The sequence below is a fragment of the Siniperca chuatsi genome, linkage group LG23, assembly GCF_020085105.1.
Source record: "Siniperca chuatsi isolate FFG_IHB_CAS linkage group LG23, ASM2008510v1, whole genome shotgun sequence".
NCBI classification, from domain to species: domain Eukaryota; kingdom Metazoa; phylum Chordata; class Actinopteri; order Centrarchiformes; family Sinipercidae; genus Siniperca; species Siniperca chuatsi.
The window spans coordinates 4,371,200-4,392,784 of record NC_058064.1 but is presented as its reverse complement, the minus strand read 5'-3'; positions in this window follow the sequence as shown (position 1 = coordinate 4,392,784).

The window sequence follows — 21,585 nt, the reverse complement described above, 5'->3', positions numbered from 1 at the left end:
ATTAACAGATAATCAGTTTGAATTGTTTTTCACAGTTATAAATTTCTTTAGATAAAAATCCAGTTGCTGTTTAGGGGCTGAAGATGGAAGTGTCTCTTAGGGCGATTGTGCTGTATAGTTATTGCTCAGTAAATACACAGGGGATGGGCAAAATAGCAGAAACGCTTTACAATATAATACAAGCCAACACAATTATTCCTTCAATAAATGGTACCTATTGTGAAGCCAGTAATGTTTTTAAGAGGTCTTGATTTAACTAGTAATTTTTGAGGCTGCACGTTGTGGTGTTAGAATGGGTTTCATTACGTACATTTCAAGGGGTGACTGTTATTAGAGATGCTCGATCCATCAGATCGGTTGGCCCCGATACTGACCTTGACGTGACCAATCCACATTAGTTTCTTTGTCACTGTCATTACAAAACTCAGTGTTTGAGCTATCCATTATATTCATTCACTCAGTGGGCCACCAACTTAGAGCCACGCATCCCTGGTCTCAGATAAAAACGCAAGTTCCACGCAGTGAAGTATACAGATTTTAATTTGGGGAAAAGAGCACCGTTATCTGTATCAAGAGGAAAAGGTTGGATCAGTGCATCCTTAATAGTTATCCACCCTTTTTGTTGTGGTATGAATTACCAGGAAAGAATGAATCAATGGACAGGTTTAAATGTTTCCTTAAGGACCTTTTTATTATTAAGAATTATAAATGTTGAAACAGACCTTAGAGATGCCGACGTTACTGAAGTGCTTTTAAGCAGGACAGAGTTATGTCCAAAATCAAATACTAAAATACATTTGAGCAAACTTGTTAATATTGACTGTCTTACTTAATTTTTTTCAATGCATTTTTTTGAGGCCATGAAAAGACATTTGTGCTAAATCACAATATTACAATAACATTTCTAGACTTAAGCTACATGGGTTGATTCTGATGTACAAATCTGAGAATTATATTCTGAAGGAACGTTGAGGCAGGCTTTATTGTAGGTTTTAGAAATTGACCCCGAAGAGGCTGAACTAGAAAAAGGAGAAAACTTATGTCTTCAGTCGACATAAATTTGATGAGATGTTACAACAATTAAAAATTAATGTACAGTATAATAAAGTTTCTCCAAAATCAAGATTGACATTTTTTCCCCATCTACTTCTAAGATTGATATCAGAAAACAGATTGAAGTCAATTCTGTTATCAAGATTTGACTTACAAATGTTCTCAAATTGACTTTTTTTTTTAACAAAATATTTTAATCCTGATTTGAATCTTTTCTGATTTGTTTCTAAAATTTCTGATTTTAATATCAGAAGTCCTTTTGTATTTATTCTATGTGGCCAAAAGTCCAAACTTTTGCAGCAACCAGTCAGTAATCAAATCTACTTCTTTTGCCCTGTGATCTGCTTTGTTGGCATTTATTCAGCAAATTTTGTGAGCAGGTGTTGTCTTGCAAAGTGCATCTAAAGGTAGATTGCTATTGAGGGTCCTAAAAACAAAACATCCAACACATTGAAGCATCCTTGTGCAAGGCACCTAAGTCCTTACAGGTCAAGGAACCAGAAGGAAAAAAGAAGAAAGTTGACCGTGACCTCTGACCCTCTTGTGCAAATGGAAGGGAATAGAATTTACAGACAGGGATCAATAAATCATTTTTTAAAATCATTTGTAGCTTCTAACAGGAGCATCGCTCTTCTCAGTTGAATCCAGTGGTTTGCAGTTCATTAAGTGTCCACCAGTCTGCGCTGTCTGATAAGAAATGTGAGGTCTTTCAGCCTTAAACAAAACTGGAACTCAAAAGGGCCAGCAGAGAGTAATAACAAAAGAACACATTCTTCTGGTTTAATGTATGACAAAGGGTTTAGTTCTGGTCAATTGAGCCACTGTATTCAGATTTAGTATCTGATCTGAGTCCAGCCATTTTGGATAAATGTTGTGATTTCTCATGTTAATGCAGAAATGAATGCAATAATGTGATGTTTAGGTTTCTGGCACCAGTTAGGCTACTGCCAGATAAAGACAGAAAACAAGACAGAAGGTGTTTGCGGTTTGCATTTATTATTATTTGTGTGTCAGAAGTGTATGTTTTTGTGCATGCATGTAACTGTGTGTGCATATAGAGGTGTGTGTGTGTTTGCGCGCATGTCCTGCAGGCCTTGTTTGTCTATTGTATTTGTGCTTGTTATTGTTTACTCTTGAGGGGAGTGGGGAGCGATTGCATCTGAACACTGAAATTACAGCGATGCCAGACTCTGATAAACACAGTTGGAGAGGAGCAGCCTTCTCATCTCCCCCTTGTTGGCGAGGCCCAGCAATTCAACATCACATGGATGTGGGTGAGGGAACACGGGGGAGGAGGGAGGGGCTTTGTCATTTTGGGAATTCTGCAGAGCCTAGGTCAAAATGGATGGATTGTGGAAGCTGAGAGCAGATCATCATTTTTAATGTTTATTTTGTCGGTGCAGGGTCCCGGTGAAAAGAAGAAATAGGAACCAGGAAGTCCAGTTAAAAGGCTTATCAGACACAGAGTGCACAGTGGTGTATTCTCCTTTGTGGCGACATAGTACGAAGTCTGGAAAGTTCTCTCGGCAGCAGTGGTTTTCTTCTGTCTTGATGCTAGGCAAACAGTAAATTTAGCTGAGTCCTTTTAATGCGCGGGCTTAATCATTTCAAATACTAGGTGTGAGGCTGTGCAAGGCTTTTTTAAACAAATCATTTTGTTAGAATTCGAGACTTGTCTTTGAGTCTTTAATTCTCACAGTAGGTCAACTCTCACAGCAGACGAAACCAACTCAGGATCTTTTTTCATCACTCCCGGTCGTGCCCACAACAACAAGATACTGATTTTGAGCAAGAGCATTATGCTGCAACTAGCTAACATGAGTAAAAAGCACAGCAAACTTCTATTATGTCAGTCGTGATTCCTCCTTGCCATTGGTTGGTCGGTCCGCAACAAAGTTGTCAATATAAAAATGGTGTGCAGTGCAAAAAAGGCTGGGAACCCCTGCCCTAAAGTAATTGCTGAGATCTGAGAACATGGTGACGTTGCTACCATGAAGTCCAACAGGGCAAGAAACACGAGCAGTGAGACAATCAGACAAGTTTTAACAACAGACTTGGACAAACCAACCAAAAGTGAGCCGACTGGTATGGTTGGTAATAATCCCTCATTGCACAGGAAAACTGTGTACAACGGGTCAATATCGAACCAGAAGTTGCTCTGTAAACTGTGATTGATGTGTACAACGGACAGTTTGGGTATTAGTTTGCCTTCGTTTTCTCTTCCAAATAAGTTTGATTAACCTAACTTTTTTTAAAAAACCTGTATGATTGTCTCACTGCTTTTTTTTCTTTTTTTTACTCGTCACACTTTTTAGCAATGTTGCTGTGTTCCCAGATCTCTGCAATTAACATCGTGAGTACAATGTTATTATAAAATAAGACCCAAGTTATGTCAGAAACGGACTAATTTGCTTCCACTCAGATATTTTGCTACCCAATACCAGGATTCAATGCAGCAGCCAGTTAGAAGCGACTAACTAGATTACTTCCAACAAAGCAGAAAAAAAAACATGATACACTGTTACTCTTCTGTTATTATGTTTTACAAAAGTGTGTAACTGTGTAATGTGAAGGTGATTTGACGGCACTCTAATGAAATGCCTCAAACATCTGCGCCTGAGTGACTGAAGAAAAAAGACAAAATGTGTGTGTGTGTGTTTCTGCAAGTGAACGTGTGCACACGCGTTTCTGCACTAAGGAGTGTATAAAGGTATAAAGGTGTGTGTGCGCGCGAACGAGTAAAGACATCTGAACATTGTGTTCGGGGGCCCCGCCGCCGCTCTGTATTAGCTTCACCTCGTTATCGTTATCGCCCTCCTCCATTGTGGCATGAAGGGCGGAAAATGATTAGAGGAACAGGTGACAATGGAGGCAGAGAGTTCTGCCTTTACCCGGGGCAGCGCCACTGTCAGGTACAGCAGCATTACAGTCAAAAGAAAAGAAGAGGGGCGCCGCACAAAAGAGCTCTTTTCTTACTTTAAAACACTCACATCTTCTTCAGGAGTGCAGAATGGGCGTTCATGGGAGCCAATTGACTTTCTGCATCCCTCCATCCTTCTCTCAGGAAGGATGGAGGGATCACAGAAAGAATCACAGAAAGAAAGATGAGAGCTTTGAAGGGAAAGACTTTCCACTCCTCCCTTCTTCTTCACTCCCAAGTCCCTTCTATTTCTGATCAGAGGGGAAAAAGAGGGAGAGATAGCAACGAAGGAGGGAAGACAGGAAGCGAGGCCGAGGCTGTTTCCCACGGCGACGTCTGTGCGTGTCCGTGTGAGCGACACGGACTCTGATGTAGTAACGCCAGGGCATTATCTCATTCAACCCCCCCCCCCCTTTCTTATCTCAATGCGTTCTCCTCCCTCTTTCCTCCTCCACCCTCCCACCTCCCCCCCCAGCCTTACACAAAGCTATCTGTGCCGTGGACTTTTCTGACTATTTATGTCGGACAAGGTCAGGATCGTTTAAACCGCTCTGCCTCTCTCAGCCCCTGCAGATGAGATAGCACAGGAAGGAGGGAGAAACGATCGATTCCCGTCGCCACGCAGATTTATTCCCCTCCTTCGTTCCCCTCTTCTCTCTCATTCTCCCAATGGGGTTTTGCACTGAGCCAGGAGGCAGGGTCACCATTGCCGCTGCCGCCACCAGGCTCATCAGTCTCTTTAACACCCGTGGCGTTTAAAATACAGTAGCAGCCCCTAAACTGGCCACTTTTCTCCTGGTCCAAATGAGAGCCATCCTCCCATCAATCTGGCCAGCTCGGGTTTCAGAGAGGTGTGAATGGTGAGGCCTGTTGAGAGAGAGAGAGGAAGAGATTTAGACAGGGGAAGTGGCGGTTTGTATCATTCACAGGGGTGTTTTACAAATGAAGTGGGGCACTTACTCAGGCTGAAGGCTTGATTGTGAAGTGGGCTGGCTGGGAAGTGGGACACCAACCAGTCAAGAATGTGGGTTTTTGAAGGCTAGATGTCCAGATGTCTTCGGAATTTCATTCAGATTTTCTGTTGAGGTTTTGTATGTGGTGTTTTTATTTTTATCTATTTAGCCATGGTGGCCATCAAAGAAGACTCTCAAGGGACCGCTACAACAAGCATGACGAGTGTCACCTGGCCGACAGTGGTAGCCAAGCTAACTAGCACCAGCCAGCTGTTATTATAGCACACAGTCCACAATTAGCTGAAGGTTTAACCTTGTTGTTAAAACTGTAAAAATCTTATATATTTAGGTAGAAAATCATCAGTCACCATCAATAAGCAAAAAATGGGTAATACTACAATAAGATATGAAGGAAATAATGTTGAACTAGGACCTTTAACTTCATTATTCACTTGTGAATTGCTAAAAAGAGATATATGCAGTGATTCAGAGGTCTGGAACCAGGAAGATCAATTTTCCATCATATTTTTTACTTGAAACTCCTGGTACACATTAGGGGAGTACTCGGTGCCAAAATATAAAGTACAACACTACTGGTCTCTTGACAGAGCACAATATGCTTTCATTAAATTGATGGTCCTATTGTATTCTGTGTTTTAAAAGAGGTAAAACTATGAAAAAATGGCAGATTGTTTAATGATTTGTAGCAAGTTTTTGAAGATGTGGCCATAGCTCATTTCTGTACCTCCACTGTAATCGTTAATGCAAAAGTTTCAAACTTAAAAATGATTACAGTATATGAGAGGCACAAACTGGGGCTATCTGTATTTTCTTACTAATTTTAATTAATTCACACTCAGAAGTATAAAATAAAGTGATCATTTTGCTGTAAAAAGTAGTTATTTTTTACCCTCAAGAACAGTTGTGTGGTTTGTTCCTCCATTGACTTTTCCTGGTCTGATCCATTAGCTTTTTACAGGTCTAAGTTTTACAGTGTGAGTATATCTGAGCTAGCTAGGCTACGAAAAAAGAATAGCCCATACTGATGCCTTCAACTGCCTCTGTTGCCTCTGCATGTGAACTCTTGTCTAGCTTGTTGATCCCTCGAGAGTTTACCTGGCTATCAATGCTAATGCTAACCAACCCATTCTTGTCTTCATCCCAAACAAGTTGCAAACGTATCATTTCCTGGGTTGCAGAAGACACAAGACGTTCAACAGAGCAAATATAAAACATTTCTGGAACTTTCCAAGTTAAATCACTTTTGTGCTATAGCAAATGGTAAAAGTGCAACAACACTGATACAGTTATTGTATTAGGACTGCAACTAAAGATTATTTTCATTAACCATTAGATTACTGAATTTTTTTGATTAATCGTTTGGTCTAGAAAATGTCAGGAAACGGTGAAAATTGCCCATTACAGTTTCCCAGAGTCCAATGTGATGTCTGCAAATGTCTTGTTTTGTCTGCCCAAAGATATTCAGTGTACTGTCGTGATCATGAAGACTGATAGAAACTCCAAATATTCAATATTCAAAATTTTTTTGGTTGGCATTTTTGCTTTAAAAAATTACTTAAATGATCTGTTGATCAAATAATCGATTAATCGACAAATCATTTCGGCTTGTCAGAGCAGGAATTGTGGCATTTAGACCGCAGGACACTGAAACTCTCCTTTGAACACTGGATACACACAGGATAACACTGATGCTAATAGTAAAACCTATTCATGCATATGTGTGTGGAATCTGATCAAAACGTCTCATTAGATTCAGTTCATATTGAGGGTTTCTCATACACACTACAGCCACTGTAGCGTGACGTAGCATGTTGTCGGCTTTGTCTGAGCGAGTATTTTGTTTGTGAGAATACTTACATATGTCTTCTTCACTGTGTGTGTGTGTGTGTGTGATCGCCTGCCACTCATGTCTTGGGTTACTGTGTTTCTGGCTGTATGATAGATGGCTTAGCACAACATCAGAGCCCCGAGCCTGAGCCACCGGACAGCATGTCACTGCCAGTTTCCGCCAACTGAGTGTGTGTGTTTGAATATGAGAATGTCTATGATTGTGTGTGTGTGTGTGTGTGTGCCTGGCTGGTTCCGACCCCCCACTGCAACAGGATAGGTGGGTAAGGATGGCCTGGCAGTGTGTTTGTATGTGTGTGTGCGCAGTGTGAACTGCCCGAGGTCCGTGTCCTGCTGAGTGTGGCGGCCCCAGCCCTTTCCTGTCCAGACCACATGTCTAACCAAAACCCAATGTGTGTTTACGTGTGTCTGTGTGCCAGAGTGTGTGTATTCACGAGTGTGTGTGTGTCCAGGACAGTCTTAGTAATTCATACTTCCATTGAAGGCTGCAACTAATGATTCTTGTCCTCACCATTTAATCTATTGATAATTATATTCTGATTATTTGATTAATAATTTAGTCTATAAAATGTCAAACGTTAGTGAGAAATGCAGACAGTGACGCCTTCAAATTGCTTATTTTGTCCGACCTACAGTCCGAAACCCAAGTTTCCATAGCCCATAGTGACATTGATTAATCTATTGATGATTTTTTCTGATTAATTAATTGTTTAATCGATAAAATGTCTAAAAATAAAAAGCGGCTGTCACACTTTCCACCTCTTTAAATTGCTTGTTTTGTCTGACCAACAGTCCAAAAAAAACAAAAAAATGGCAAAGCAGTAGATCCTCATATTAAACGTGCTCAAACATGCAATTAATTACCTTTTTTTAAATAATTAATTTAATTGTGTGATACATTCTAAAGCTCAAGAACAGCTACTAAATGGACTTTGCAGTGAGAGATTTGAACATCTACAATTCCATGACAACTGGGCAAACTCTGCTGAAAAAGATTGGGTGATATGACCAAAAGCTCCAAAACAGCTACTAAAATGAATCTTGTAGTGAGATTTTTAAAAAACGTTTCAACTAATCAACTGATTGTTACTTTATCATCCTCCCTGTCCACCTTGCTCCTTTTTCAGAAGTCCATCTCCTCATTCCTCCTTGTCTCAGTTCATCTGTCCATCAGCATTTTCCATCTGACATTTGACATGCTAAAACAAGTGATCAATTATTGACCTTTTTATTATTCAATAATTACATTTTATGATATGATCGAAAGCTCCAGAACAGCTACCAAATGGACCTTGTGGTGAAATTGGTTTGTAGTGTTTCCAAACTGAAAAATTTACTTTCAGTCTCAACAGCAACTAATGATAAAAAAAATATATTTTTAAAGAATCTCTGCATGATAAACTTCCTTAAAGATTAAAAGTTTTTTGTTGGATAAACTCCTCAAACGAATAATCGATTATCAGAATAGTTGTTAATTCATTTTCTACTAATTGATTAATCAACTAAGCGTGTCTTTGTCTCTTAAAAGTTCATCTCCTTGAGCCTCCATCTCTCCATCATCCTTTCCCATCTAATAATTGCATTTTGAAAACTTTTTCCAGTTTTCCTGCCTCCTATTTTGGCGCTCCAACTCTCCTCCCCGATCTGTGATTTGTCTTAAAATAGGTTCAGAGATTTCGCCGCCGATAGCAGACAAACGAACGGCACCTAAAGGAGAAGGAAAAATAAGTAGTCAAATACCGCCCCCCCCACCCCTCCTTCCCTATTCTTCCTCCCTCTCTCCAGTGCTGCCAGCAGACAGTGTGTTTCTCAGCGTAGTGGAGATTATAGCCGGGAATGACAAGCACGCCGTCTGATACCATATCCGCTCTGAATTACAGATCAGCCCTTTTTAAATGATATTTTAAATACTTGCTGCAGGCTGCGAGTTTTCACAGGGTCTTATTTCATTGTTATTATACTAGTACCATATTTTTGTTAGAAAATCAGTGTTGGCGCTTATTTAAATGAGGGAGAGTGGAAGCCGATATACACTCCAGTGTGTTATTTTACTGTGCCACTTTGGAAAATCCCTCAGTACACCCCCCGCTATACTCCTCACATACACCCGCCACCCCCTTTTTTTTAGTGTGTTCTTGGTGGGAATTAAAAGGGAGCACTGTGAAAAGGACAAAAGAGAAAGGACAAATTGTAATTAGTTTGATTTTGTGTGTGTGTGTGTGCTTGGCTGTGAGGTTGGTGTAGCCCATTAAGGGTTAGTTTCCCACACAGAAAGAAGACTGTGGCTTTGATTACCTCTCTCATGTGTTGGGGGGGGCTGATTTCCTCAAAACCGGGCGTGGATTTGACTTGAATTCTTTCACCGTTGCTCATTTTGATCATTGAATTAATGTGGGATAGCAAAAATGTCCCTTTGTTTTTCTTTTTTTAAATATGGAGACAGGCAGGTCCGGATTTAGAGGAAGAGGAGGTGTAGTACCCTTAATGGTGTGCTGGGTGGCGCTGTTGCCCCAGCGATGCTCCCACTTTTGGATAAAAGGTCCCTCGGTTTCAGTCGAAAGCTCTGAGCTCTTTGTGCTTTGGTGTTTCATGATGGGATTCTCTGGAGAGCAGAGGATGGAGAACGACACTCCTTCCCCCTCTAACCCCCTCTCCCTCTATCTCTCTCTCTCTCTCTCTCTCTCTCTCTCTCTCTCTCGCTCCCCCTCTCCCTCTCTCCCCCTCTCCCTCGCTCTCTGCTGGAATACACCCTAACCTTGACATATTGAGAATGAAAACGACGGTTCCACATCCCATGCTCGCTTGTTGACAGCGTTAACACTCTTTTCATGTGTGTTTTGATAGCTGAAAATGAACCATATTAGACTGTTATGAGAAATTATGTTTAGTGTGTGTGTGTGTGTGTGTGTGTGTGTGCGAGGACATGCATTGCCTTATGTGTGCGTGTGTGTGTGTGTGTGTGTGTCCACATAACTCAATTTTTTTGACAGAAAATCATTTTCGTTTGCTCCCACGCTCTTAATTCATGTACACACACGCACACACGCACGCACATGCATTCACACATGCACACAGCACTAATTGTGCTCCTTGTTTGTTTATTGGGTCTGAGAGAAAAGTATGTAAAATAGGCCCAGGGGAGGGAAAATTTAACCAGTGGGGCCAAACTAACAATTTTAACCCTCCCAACCTCCGTCTCACCCTTCTAACCCTGTCTCACCTTCCCAACCCCTGTCTCACCCTCCTAACTGCTGTTTCACCCCCTGTATACCCTCCTAACCCTTGTCTCACCCTTCTATCTTTTGCCCTGTATGTCCTCCTACCTGTCTCACCACATGTATACCTTCTTAACTGCTGTCTCACAATCATATACCCTCAAAACAGTTGTCCACGTGTCCACTGTAGCTCCCCCACTATACCACCCTCAACCAGACTGCAGTGTGTGTTTTAAAATTGCATGTGTTTGAGAAAATTATATTGATCAAAATACATTTTTGCACTTTTAGGCTAGCAAGGCTAACAAACTAAAATGCAGTGTCTGAGAAATCGTGTGGAGTTTGGGTACAGCCTCATGGTCAGTGTGTATTGTTGAACACATTTGATGAAGTATTAACACGAGGCTTCAGCTGAACTGGGTGTTTGAGGGCTAATATGATACTGATATGTTTTGGAGTGCAGCTGCTGAAAGCGGATACTTTATGTTGGTATGCTATATCTTTTAATGTTGACCTTTTTCATTCCAAACAAATGAAACCACATTTTGGCCACAGGACTATAAAATCACTGTTTGTCTCTTGTTTTTTTTACACATTACTGCAGGATCTTACTGAATAATAAATACAGGTTACAGACTGCACCAACATGTTCAGAAAAGCAACTGCAAATCTTATCATTTCGAGCTGTAATTATTAATCACCCAGTCCCACCAGTATCTCAGTTGATGCATTAGGACTGGTGGGACTGGGTGATTAATAATTACAGCTCAAAATGAATTAAGTTGGCAGCTAATACTAACGCTTACTCCCACATTGATATTGATACTAATATTGATGATGATAAACAAGTACTGTACTACTAATGGTAACACTAATAGTATTAGTAATACAAATGTTATTATGCTAATGTTATTGATAATGCATAACACAACACTGCGTCATCACATAATATCAGAGGTGGTGGTGCTTCTCAGGCTGAGTAATACAGTGAGTAACTCCACAGACAGTGGAAATAAACCATGGCGTTCAACTTTAACCACAGGCACCAGTGGAGTCTTGCTCTAATGATGCTCACTTCCCCCTTGTTTGTGTCTGTGTTTTCTCGTCAGTGTTTATGCTATAATTGAAGCTGTGGCCCCTCCTTGCCCTTATGAGAGCCGTTATACAGTTTGTGTACAAAGGTATTAGAAGATATCTATTGCGTCTGTCCAGCATGTCTGTGTGGAAACAAAGCATTCATGGCCACTTAGCATTTCATCAACGCTTCATTTGTTGACTGGTTTTTAGTTTTAAAAATGAGGCATGTCTCATCATAAGGAAATTAGTTTATGCAACTCCGTCTCAAAGTATGAGGCAGAGTTGAATGTTTTTTTCCTAGGTGGTAAATTGTGTGTGTGAAGTTTGACAGGAAAAAGGTTAGAAGTCCAGCGATTTTGTACCAGAGCTGCTGATTTAAAACATGTGGTGCTGATATCTTTAAAGTTCACCTTTCTTACAATTTTAAAGATTATGTTTTCTATATTTTTACTAAAGAATCCTTGTAAGGGTGGAAAAGTGTCTAAATCAGCATGTGACACCAAAACTCTCTACTCAAACCTTTATTGATAAATTTTCTTCCAGTTAACAGCTCAACATTTCTGGCCAATATCTGATATTTAATGCCCTTAGACAAGTGTGTGTATATGTGTGCAGTGACTCATCCATTGATTTCATATTACTGTGTGACTTGTGTGAAGTCACTCTCATCGCACCATTTTAATTTTCCTTTTTTCTCCCTCTCGCTCCTCTTATGCTTCATCTATCTGCCGCCATCCTCTCACCTCTCCATCAACTCTTGCTCTGAGGTTTCATTTTCCAAGACTCCATTTTCTCTCTCATTTCTGTCCTTTTACTTCTTTTCCTTACCTTTCCTTTCCTTATGCATATAAGAGCTGACTCCACATGCATGAAGATTTATATACACAAAACATACACATGCATGAAAATGATTAAAAGCTCAGATGTATACTGTACATGTACTGATACTCGGGGTGAACCAGCACGTACACGTTGTATTTTTCGATTGAAGCTATGGATTGTTTCAAGACCTGAAATGAAAACCCATTAACATTTTTTACTTTCACTTGCATACTGTCACGGCTTGGTGTGAACTTGAATTTGAAAACATGTCAACTTTTTGAGAGCTATAAGGGAAAAATCCTTGTTTTAAGGTTTACCAAAATGTATTTTTTGGTTTTCTAAGCAAATGTTGAGATCATAGCTGGAGGATCCACCATGAGCATTTTAGCATTTAGCATGTTAGCCAGACCCAGCATGCATGTTTGATTTGGGTCACTTAATTAAGGTAGATCCAACCTTTTTTAACCTATGCTGAGGTACAGTAATGCTAACCTTAATCCATAATGACGTAATTCTTTATTATATTGCATTGACACTTAGCCAGTGAACATTTACATTTAGAACATGTATGTTTTCCAGTGTCAGCAGAATGCAGAGCGTCACCTCTGTGGACGTGGAGCTCTCTGGAGCTCTGCCCCCCTGCGGCCACAGACACACCAGCAGCTTCTTCTCTGCTGCGGCTGCTGATTTGGGTCCTTTTTTGTTCCATTCTCACACAGTTTTATCAGGACTTTTTCATGTGACTTTTGATTTTACACTGTAACGGATGCAACTTGAAATGTAGAGCAGTCCAATATTTGAGATAAAAAGTACTTAAAGTAAAATTACTGATTTTAAAAAATACAAAAAAAATGTACAAGTTCATGAAAAACAACTTTGTTACAATAATGAGAGTAAATGTAATTAGTTACTTCTGCCCCTGCTGTCCTGTGTCACTGTTGACGTTTCAATATTTGACCAAGACAATGATCCTGACCTTAACCGAGTGCTTTGAGTTTCCTAAACATAACTGTAAGGACTTAAAGTGGTCATATTATGCACATTTTCAGGTTCATAATTTTTTGGGGGGTTGTACCAGAATAGGTTGACATGGTTTAATTTTCAAAAACCACCATATTTTTTCTCATACTGCACATTGCTGCAGCACGTCTTTTCACCCTGTGTCTTGAACGCTCCGTTTTAGCTACAGAGCGAGGCATCACACTTCTATTCGTATATCTTTGTTGGGAGTTGCACATGCGCAATACCTACTAGCCAATCAGAAGCAGAGTAGGGCAGGTCCTGACGAGCAAGGTAGTGTGATCCAAAACAACGCGGCTTTAGCCGGTAACTATGGCTTCGGTTCGAGCCATGTTCGAGCCAGAGTCTGATACCAAAACACAGGCAGAACAACTTGAACCAGCTTCACAACCTAGACAAGCACGTTGTTCCAAAGTGGTAAGTTAATACATTGAACCTAATTTATCTTTCATAGGCAACATTTTAATTGTGCACTGTCTCTAAGTCACAGTAACAACTTTATGCCCATTGACTGCCTGGAGGGTATCTAACGTTATTTTAATTTCATATTTAGGTATACTTATGGAAACGTATCAATTCGTGCATTATGACGCGTGTTACACAGTGCCGTAGATAGGTTTCGGAAGTTAAGGCTGGACTACAATCAGGAGCAGTTTTTTCTGTGGGAGAGGGTAACTCCCTTTGGGGGTGGACTTTGGGCTTTTTCACTTTGCAAACCTATTACATGCACAAAAAAGATATATAACAATAAAGGAAAGGGGAAAAAGCCAAAAAGCACAATATGACCACTTTAATTTATGCTTTAGTAGCCATAAATGAACAATAAGTCAACAAATGAAATATGTTGTTGGTGTATATGTCGGTATGTTTTGACATTCGGTATGAACATTTTGCGACTTTGCAGATACGTTTTTGTTGATAAATTTATTTTTTTTTATCTGGTTGACATTACATTTCTGTCAAAGCTTATTTTCTGTTGCAAAGTAAAATTAGTAGTATATAAAAGCTGCACGGCTAACCGAGCTAACTAGCTAACAGCAGCCACAGTTAGCTGCAGTTAGCGGTTACTTTAGCAGCAAGTAAAGCTATCTGTCCATCAGGAAACTCCGTAATTCACAGAGAGTTGAGGCAGAGCAGCCGGAGGACATCAGACAGCGTGTTTCGTGTGTACTCCATCCACGAGAGTCCATTTTGACTGTTGTTGTGGCTTCTTGTTGTTTCGCACTTCAATATGATGCTATTGGCACACGAATGAGTTCGTACTTCCGCTTGCAGAGGACGTCAGTAGAGTAGAGTAGACGGTCCTTCAGTGTGGCCCAGGACACATTCGCGTACACAGTGCCATAATAATGTGGCCAGACCACCTCCCAATGTGGTCTGAGTGATCGGATCTCAGTGTGTCCTCAATGCGTCTTGGGTGCATTCACACCTGTGCTAAGAGCTGTCCACTTGTGATCGGATCACCCAAAATGCATGATAATGCCAGGTGTAAACAGGGCCGTTGTGTGGAATACTCTCACCCCACAGAGCTTTTAGGAAGGTAAATATTCAAAGCCTGTAGCTTTTTGTTCCCACACTCATTCACCTTTTCCCACCGCCTCAGTGTGTGAAGTCCAAATGAAACAGAAATATTCATGGCTCCTCTCTATGAGCATAAAGACCTGGACCTCCTGCCCTGGCCATTCAATTAGCCACAGTGGCCAGTGTGTGTGTGTTTCTGTGTGTGAGTGCAAACTATTGCCCTGTCTGAGCAGCCAACCTCAACTAAGGGCCAGGCTCAAACACCGGCTTAAAGCTAACCAGGTCACAGCTGATGGTGTGAGAACCGGGGCTGTGCACTGTTTAGTGTGTGTGTGAAGAAGAGAGAAATAGCTCAAATCAACCTCCTAACCCTTATGTCAGTCCCTACATGTCATTGTTTATGCGAGCGTGTTGCCAAAAACTAAAACCTGCTACCTGAAAAGTTTTGCCATGATGTCACTCACAGGTTGCAGAGGTGTCAAATGTGCGCTAAAACTTGAGTTAATTTTATCTGCTGTTAGATTGGAAGCAGCATGTGTACGTGCTGGCCCTGCTGAGCTGGCCACGTCTTTCAACACCGCCTGTCTGTGTTCATAGTCGGTCAGGCTACGTAGATTTTCTGTGGTAGTGGTTGAGTAATCAGAGGCCAATTCTGTCTAATCACTCCCTCCGCTGACACATAATGGCAAGTTATGACTTTAACCTTTACGCTATAGGAAAGGGTTAATAGGGCTTTCACAAGGAGTGTCATTTGTTTTTGGCAACATGTGTGGAAACCGTCCTTATGTTGGTTTAGTGTGTGGTTCAGTTACATGTTTTGTTTGTTTTACTTTTGCAGCACCCTCTTCAGTGAGATTGAAATTAAAGTTACATGAGAAAAAAAATCACTGAATTGAACTGCAGATCTGAAGCTTTTGAATAGTTTGAAATAGGTAAAATATGAAACATGAGTATAATTTGTTGTCAAAATGCCTTTAATGAGATTAGATTACTTGCTGAGATTACTTGTCAATTTATCATTTAGTCGGTTTGACCATCATCATTCAGGTTTTTCATTATCGTGGAGAATACAAATACCAAACATTATCCGGTTAAAGCTTGTTAAATGTGAGGATTTATTTCTTTTCTCCCATTTCCTTATTGTTGTTACCATCATAGAAAAGGTTTCAGTCGTAGTCATCTGGACACTGTTTTCAGAATCAAGACGTTTCGGCTCCCATCCGGAAGTCATTCTCAATTGTGAAAAAATTGGACGGGAACGTCCCGTCCAATTTTGGACGGGAAGGTTCCCAGTCGTGTCCAGATAACTACGACTGAAACCTTTTCTACGATAGAACACTCCTGGACGAATGAGGGACTACACCGTCTTATTGTTGTTAATTATTTCTTTTTTTAATTATTATTCTAGGAGATTGGTTTCCCCAACAGCGGAATCAGAGGGTCGAGCAATTTCTGTAACTTTCTGTAACTGACAATCCGAGAAGAACGCCCACTTCACACAGTGATTGATTAGGTGTGCGGAGGTGTCAAAGTAGGCAGGGTTTGACTAGGCTTTTTTCATTTGTCACACAACTACTTTCGTCACTTTTTGTGTGTACAACAGAGTGCAACACCACGAATGCCTTCAAATCATTGCATCTAGCCCTTCTCTGTGCATTTTTGGCTGAGGATGTGGTCGGTTGAGTGCGCATGCGCCAGCCTGCATGCTGCCTGTTGCCGTAGCTCCATCTCGTCGTCTTACTTAGTACTTCTATTCCTGTGTGCACTGACGTAAGGGCGGGCTGCTGTAACAAAAGAGTTTCCCCTCGGGGATCAATAAAGTATTTCTGATTCTGATAACACTGTACAGATATGTAACCTTTTAAAGGTCCAGTATGTAGGATTTAGTGGCATCTAGGGTTGAAATTGCAGTTTGCAACCATTTGAATAGCGCTCAGATCATCATCCGCGAAAAACACCGAAGGCCCAATCTAGAGCCAGTGATTGGTTTGTCCGTTCTGGGCTACTGTAGAAATATGGTGGTGCAACATGGCGGCCTCTGTGGATAGAAACGGCTTATTCTAAGGTAACGAAAACAGTAACGATTCTTATTTTCAGGTGATTATACACTAATGAAAACATACTTATAAATATTATATTCCATTTCTTCCAATAGCTCCTCCTAAATGTTACACACTCAACTTTATCTAGAACTTTATTTCAAGTTGTAGTGGAGATCCCAAAGTTTCTTAGGATACTACATATGTCAGGTTGAATTTGGGGGAAATATGTATGAAATGATGAACAAGACAACCAGAATATTCCATGATTGATGGAATGGTGCAGTCATAAAAAACATTAAGTCTTTGGTTTGAAACATTTCACTCATTTCAATATAGTTTTTAATGAAAGATTGGAACAAGCTGATACAGAATAAAATAAAGAAATCCAAAAAGAAAAAAAGAAAATGAATCAATCAATGGGGATCAATAAAGTATTTCTGATTCTGATTCTGAACAGCTACTAAATGGACCTCGTGGTGATGATTGTTTTCTGAACCGATACAGAATATATTCCATATTGCAAAACAGCGTGGAATAATATCATTTTAACTACCTTAAAACTACTTAAGGGGAAACAAAAGGGGAAAGCTCAATGTTAATGGGTTGATGTAGTTTAAAACAGGCCCTTACTTTAAATTATGAAAGTAGTTTTCACTTGAAAGGTACATATTTATAGCAGTTTCAAGTAGCTAGGAGAGGTCCCTCCCTAAGGTACGTCTACAGAAACTGTGATTAGGTTAAAAAAACGTTTGAAAAAATTGTTTGTGAGGGAAAAGTGCACAATGTGACTGTTCTATGATCTATGGCGACATTTTTGTCCACCTGTCAATCAAATAAGGGATGTGGCTGCTTCTTTCTTGGAATTCCTGTTGATTTTCTTTCTGTTTGCTCTTCAGCCATTATCAGTCAATCTGCTCATTGCCAACTTTACCCAGATCTTATTCAGTTTATTCCAAAGAAATTGAAGATATAAATTATCTAACTTCTGGTGCATTTTTCCTATGAAAGCCCTTACAGACATCAGATGTTCAAACAGCAAATATGAAATCTGTGATGAAGAGAATTAAAACAGACATTTATTCATAATGAAAATACCTCACACTGTAACTTTAATGCCATGATGTGAGCTTGAACCCAGACAAGCCACCTTCCTCTTCCTCAGTGACAGGCATTTCCCACCATCAGAGACCGTATAGTGTGTGTTTCTATAGTCTGCCATTCCCAAAGTTGGCGGAGTGTGAAGACATATAATTGCTTCATGAAACCTAACTAGGTGATATGAATAATCTGTTAGTGGAGGAGGCGACCCAGCCTCCATGCCAATCATCGAGGTGTCCCGGAGTAGCAGAGCGTGGCCAAAACCATACCTGTCCATCCGGAAAAAACATATCTGTCCCTCAACTTCCCCTTTTTCCCCAAACCGCTGTTATCAGACCAAAGGGCTGAGTGTGTGTGGATGTGTGCGTAAATTCATTGGAGAAACCTCTATATGCCACCATGATCAACTCCACATCAGATAGAGAACTAGCCACTGATTGGTGTGCGTTTTGTGTGTGTGTGTGTGTGTGTGTGTGTGTGTGTGTGTGTGTTTTCCTCACTCCGTTATAGAATTCAAAATTCTTCACAAGTCGGGAAGAGGACAGACAAAAGTGAAGCTGAATGGAAACAGTTTTGATAAATGCACTGAAAACACACCCACCCAAACTGCTTTAATCTGAGGTCACTATGGACAGTTTGTGTCAAAAGTTACAACATACAAGAAGAATCAAATGATTAAAAAAGCAAAACACAGACAGAAACATGAAAAATAAAAAGTTGTATTTAAATAAACCTTGGAATGAATAAGGTTTAGTTAATGTCTGTGAGTCCCAAACACCTGGACAAGGACTGGTACTGGCATTTGCTACTGGTATGACTCAGCAAAAAAATTAATAATAATTACGTAACTTTAGGCTATTTGTGCAATAAATACCTTAAGCTATACCAAACAAACCTCACATAAGAATTTCTTCAGAGGAGGTACAGCAGAGATAAAATACCCAATATTTATGTCATAACATCCAAATGTCAAACCTGTCCCTCCACCACAAAAACATTGTCAATAAAACCAAAAGTTGGTGGTTTTCCTGTGGAAAATTGCAGAGGCTTCATGAAACTTGGTAAACAACAAAAATTCTAAAGTTACTATGAAGCAAAAAAGCTTTTTTTGTAAGTGGCTCATTGGTGGAACAAAGTTTCACCCATTCTCCTTGGTGTTAAAGGTACAAAAACGTCTTTAATTATCACAATATTAAGCTTTAGCAAGCACACAGCTAATGCTAAAGCTAGCTTGTTGGTGACAGTACGCAGGGCACGCAGAGCCAGCCATTCACACTTCATTTGACAAAATGAAGGAGCAGACTGAATAGTTTACTCCGACATTTGTTATCTTTGGAAACTTTGGGATCTATTATGGATCCAGCAAGGTTGAAAACAATTAGTTTTTTCTGGGAGTAGTTGCGTATATGTGTTTGTTGTAGTTAGTCTCTCAGTACCACACTAGTTGTCTACACAGCTTCATGCCAAAAGAGTTATTTCTAGATCGAAGTTGCTGATATTTTATGTTGACTTTCAATTTAAATTTGACCGTTATCATACCAGGAAATGCAAACACCCTCAAATATTCCTTGAAATTGTGTTCTTGTCAGAAGGACAAAGCCTCTGAAGCATTTCAAACCTTCAAATTACACTCAAAACTATAACTTGAATGATTAAAGCATGATATCATCCTCTTACTATAGGACTAGCAAAATTTGCTTTTCTGCTGTAAAAATCTGCATAAAACTTCGTCTTTTTCTCTCCTCATGCTGTAACCACGGTTCTCTACACTACATTTTGTGGCAGACTTTAGGCAGTTTGCAGCAGTGAAATTTAGTGTACACCTCCATGCCCATGATCCCCTTCTTTAACCCCACAATTTCCTCCACCCACGACATAAACCCAAGTCACTCTTCCCGTCTCACTGATGTTATCGAGTCTTTTTCATTTACAATGCTGAACTGGCCTCCATGTGTCATTACTGAACACACACACACACTTGCGGATGTACACTTGTTCACATATACACACATCCACATGCAAAGATGCACGCAAAATCACAAATACAGGGTACATTTGTGTTTCTGTCCACAATGAATGTATGTAACATTTGGTTCATAACTTGTGTGTATTTATCTGTTGAAATGTATGTATACCTTGTGTGTGTGCATGTGTATTCAGACGTGTATGGTTTTGCAGTTATGTGTGTGTAGATACAGTATATAGCGCGTTTGTTTTTATCAGAGATCTTTAAGCTGGGTCATGTGTTGTTGCTTCACATTTCATCATCCTGCTTTCTTATCTGCTGTTTTCATACACAACTGCTGTAATACTGTTATAACACACACACACACATACAGTATACTAGACTCCCACCATATAACGGTAAGCCGGTAAAGATAGTTTGTAGGAGGGAGCATGAAGGAGTAAAGAAGAGAAAGGAGGCAATAGCAAAGGGAGGAAAGCATTGAGAGAGGGATAAGACGGAAGAGGGAAGCAGCCTCTATCTAACGTTGTTGTTTTTGTTGTTGATTTTGGTGGCTGATGTGGACAGACAGAGGCTGGAACCTGTCAACGATGTAAGGAATGAAGTCTCTCCGATCTCTTCTACAGATTATTTTGTCCTCTGACACACATATCTCTCCCTGCATGCTCCACGTAGTGTTGTTTTGTCTGTAGTGTCTCTAAGTACGAAGGTTTTTGTGTTTGTGTGTCTCCATGCTTGGCCCTGAGGGTTACTGCTGGGTCATAGCGGCTGATATTTATCCTGATATATTTGGTTTGACGCTGACAGCGGCACATATTTTGTACTGAGACTCAATGTCTTTAAAACTGAAATCTGCAACTTTCCCCTCTACTGTAGAGAAACGTAATAGAAATGATGTTTGAACTACAGCAAAAATGGGTTTGTGATGTCGTCTCACGAAGGCTGGAAGAGCAACTGGGTGAAGCAAATTCCCCAGACTCAGGTTTACTGTGCATCAATTATTTTGTGGTGATTTGATTAAAGGAATAGTTCGTCATTTTGGGAAATATATGAAAAATCATAAGATCAATCACCACTTTCATGTCTGTCTGTTCAGTAAGATCCTGGAGCCAGCAGCTGGTTAGCTTAGCCTAGCATTAAGACTGAAAATGGGGGAACAGCTAGCCAAAGGTCAAAGGTAACAAAATCCGCCTACCTAAAGCTCACCGATTAACACATTATATTTAATCCGTTCAAAAAACAAGAACGGACTGTATGGATTAAACGAATGAAATCTAATGTGTTAGTGAGCTTTCAAGGTGCTAGTAGTGGTTACCTTTGGACAGAGCCAAGCTCTATGCTAAGGTAACTGGCTGCTGGCTGTAGCTTCATATTGAACAGACAAATCGATTTTCTTATCTAACTCTGCAAGAAGGCCAGTAAGTGTTTGCCAAACTATTCCTTTAATTGTATAGTTGTTTGGCACCACTACAGCACAATAAAAGCCCAAATTGTCAGGGCCCTAAAGTACTGTAGCTTCTGGATTTTATCTAATTTAGAGACCCTGTCTTGTAGAGGGGCCCCATGTCAAAATCTTGTTTTAATGTTTCAGTTGATATTATGCATATTTTTTTAATTTGTGTTTTAACAAATTATCAAAAACTGATTGACATACAGTGCGGGATGGTATTGAAGAATACTGGTTAGCTTCTGAGCCTCTGGATAAAATTAGTTAGCTCAATAGGTACCCACACCTCATATTTGCCCTAGGACCCCCTAGTGGGTTAATCCAGCTCTGGTCTCATGTTGCTAGTAAGAGCTATCTTGCTTTGTTGACGTAGCAACGTGGCTAACACAACTTTCCTCTTTCACCCAATGTGAAATATACAGTATACGCCCTGGCCTATATCCACACTATTACTGACTGCAACTACTGTTTTTAGTAGTCACACTTAATGTTATTTGTTCCTGAAAAAGTGGTTAGCAGACCTGGCAAACACAAATTTTATCCAAACACAATATTTACATGCACACATTGAGTTTATTTCAA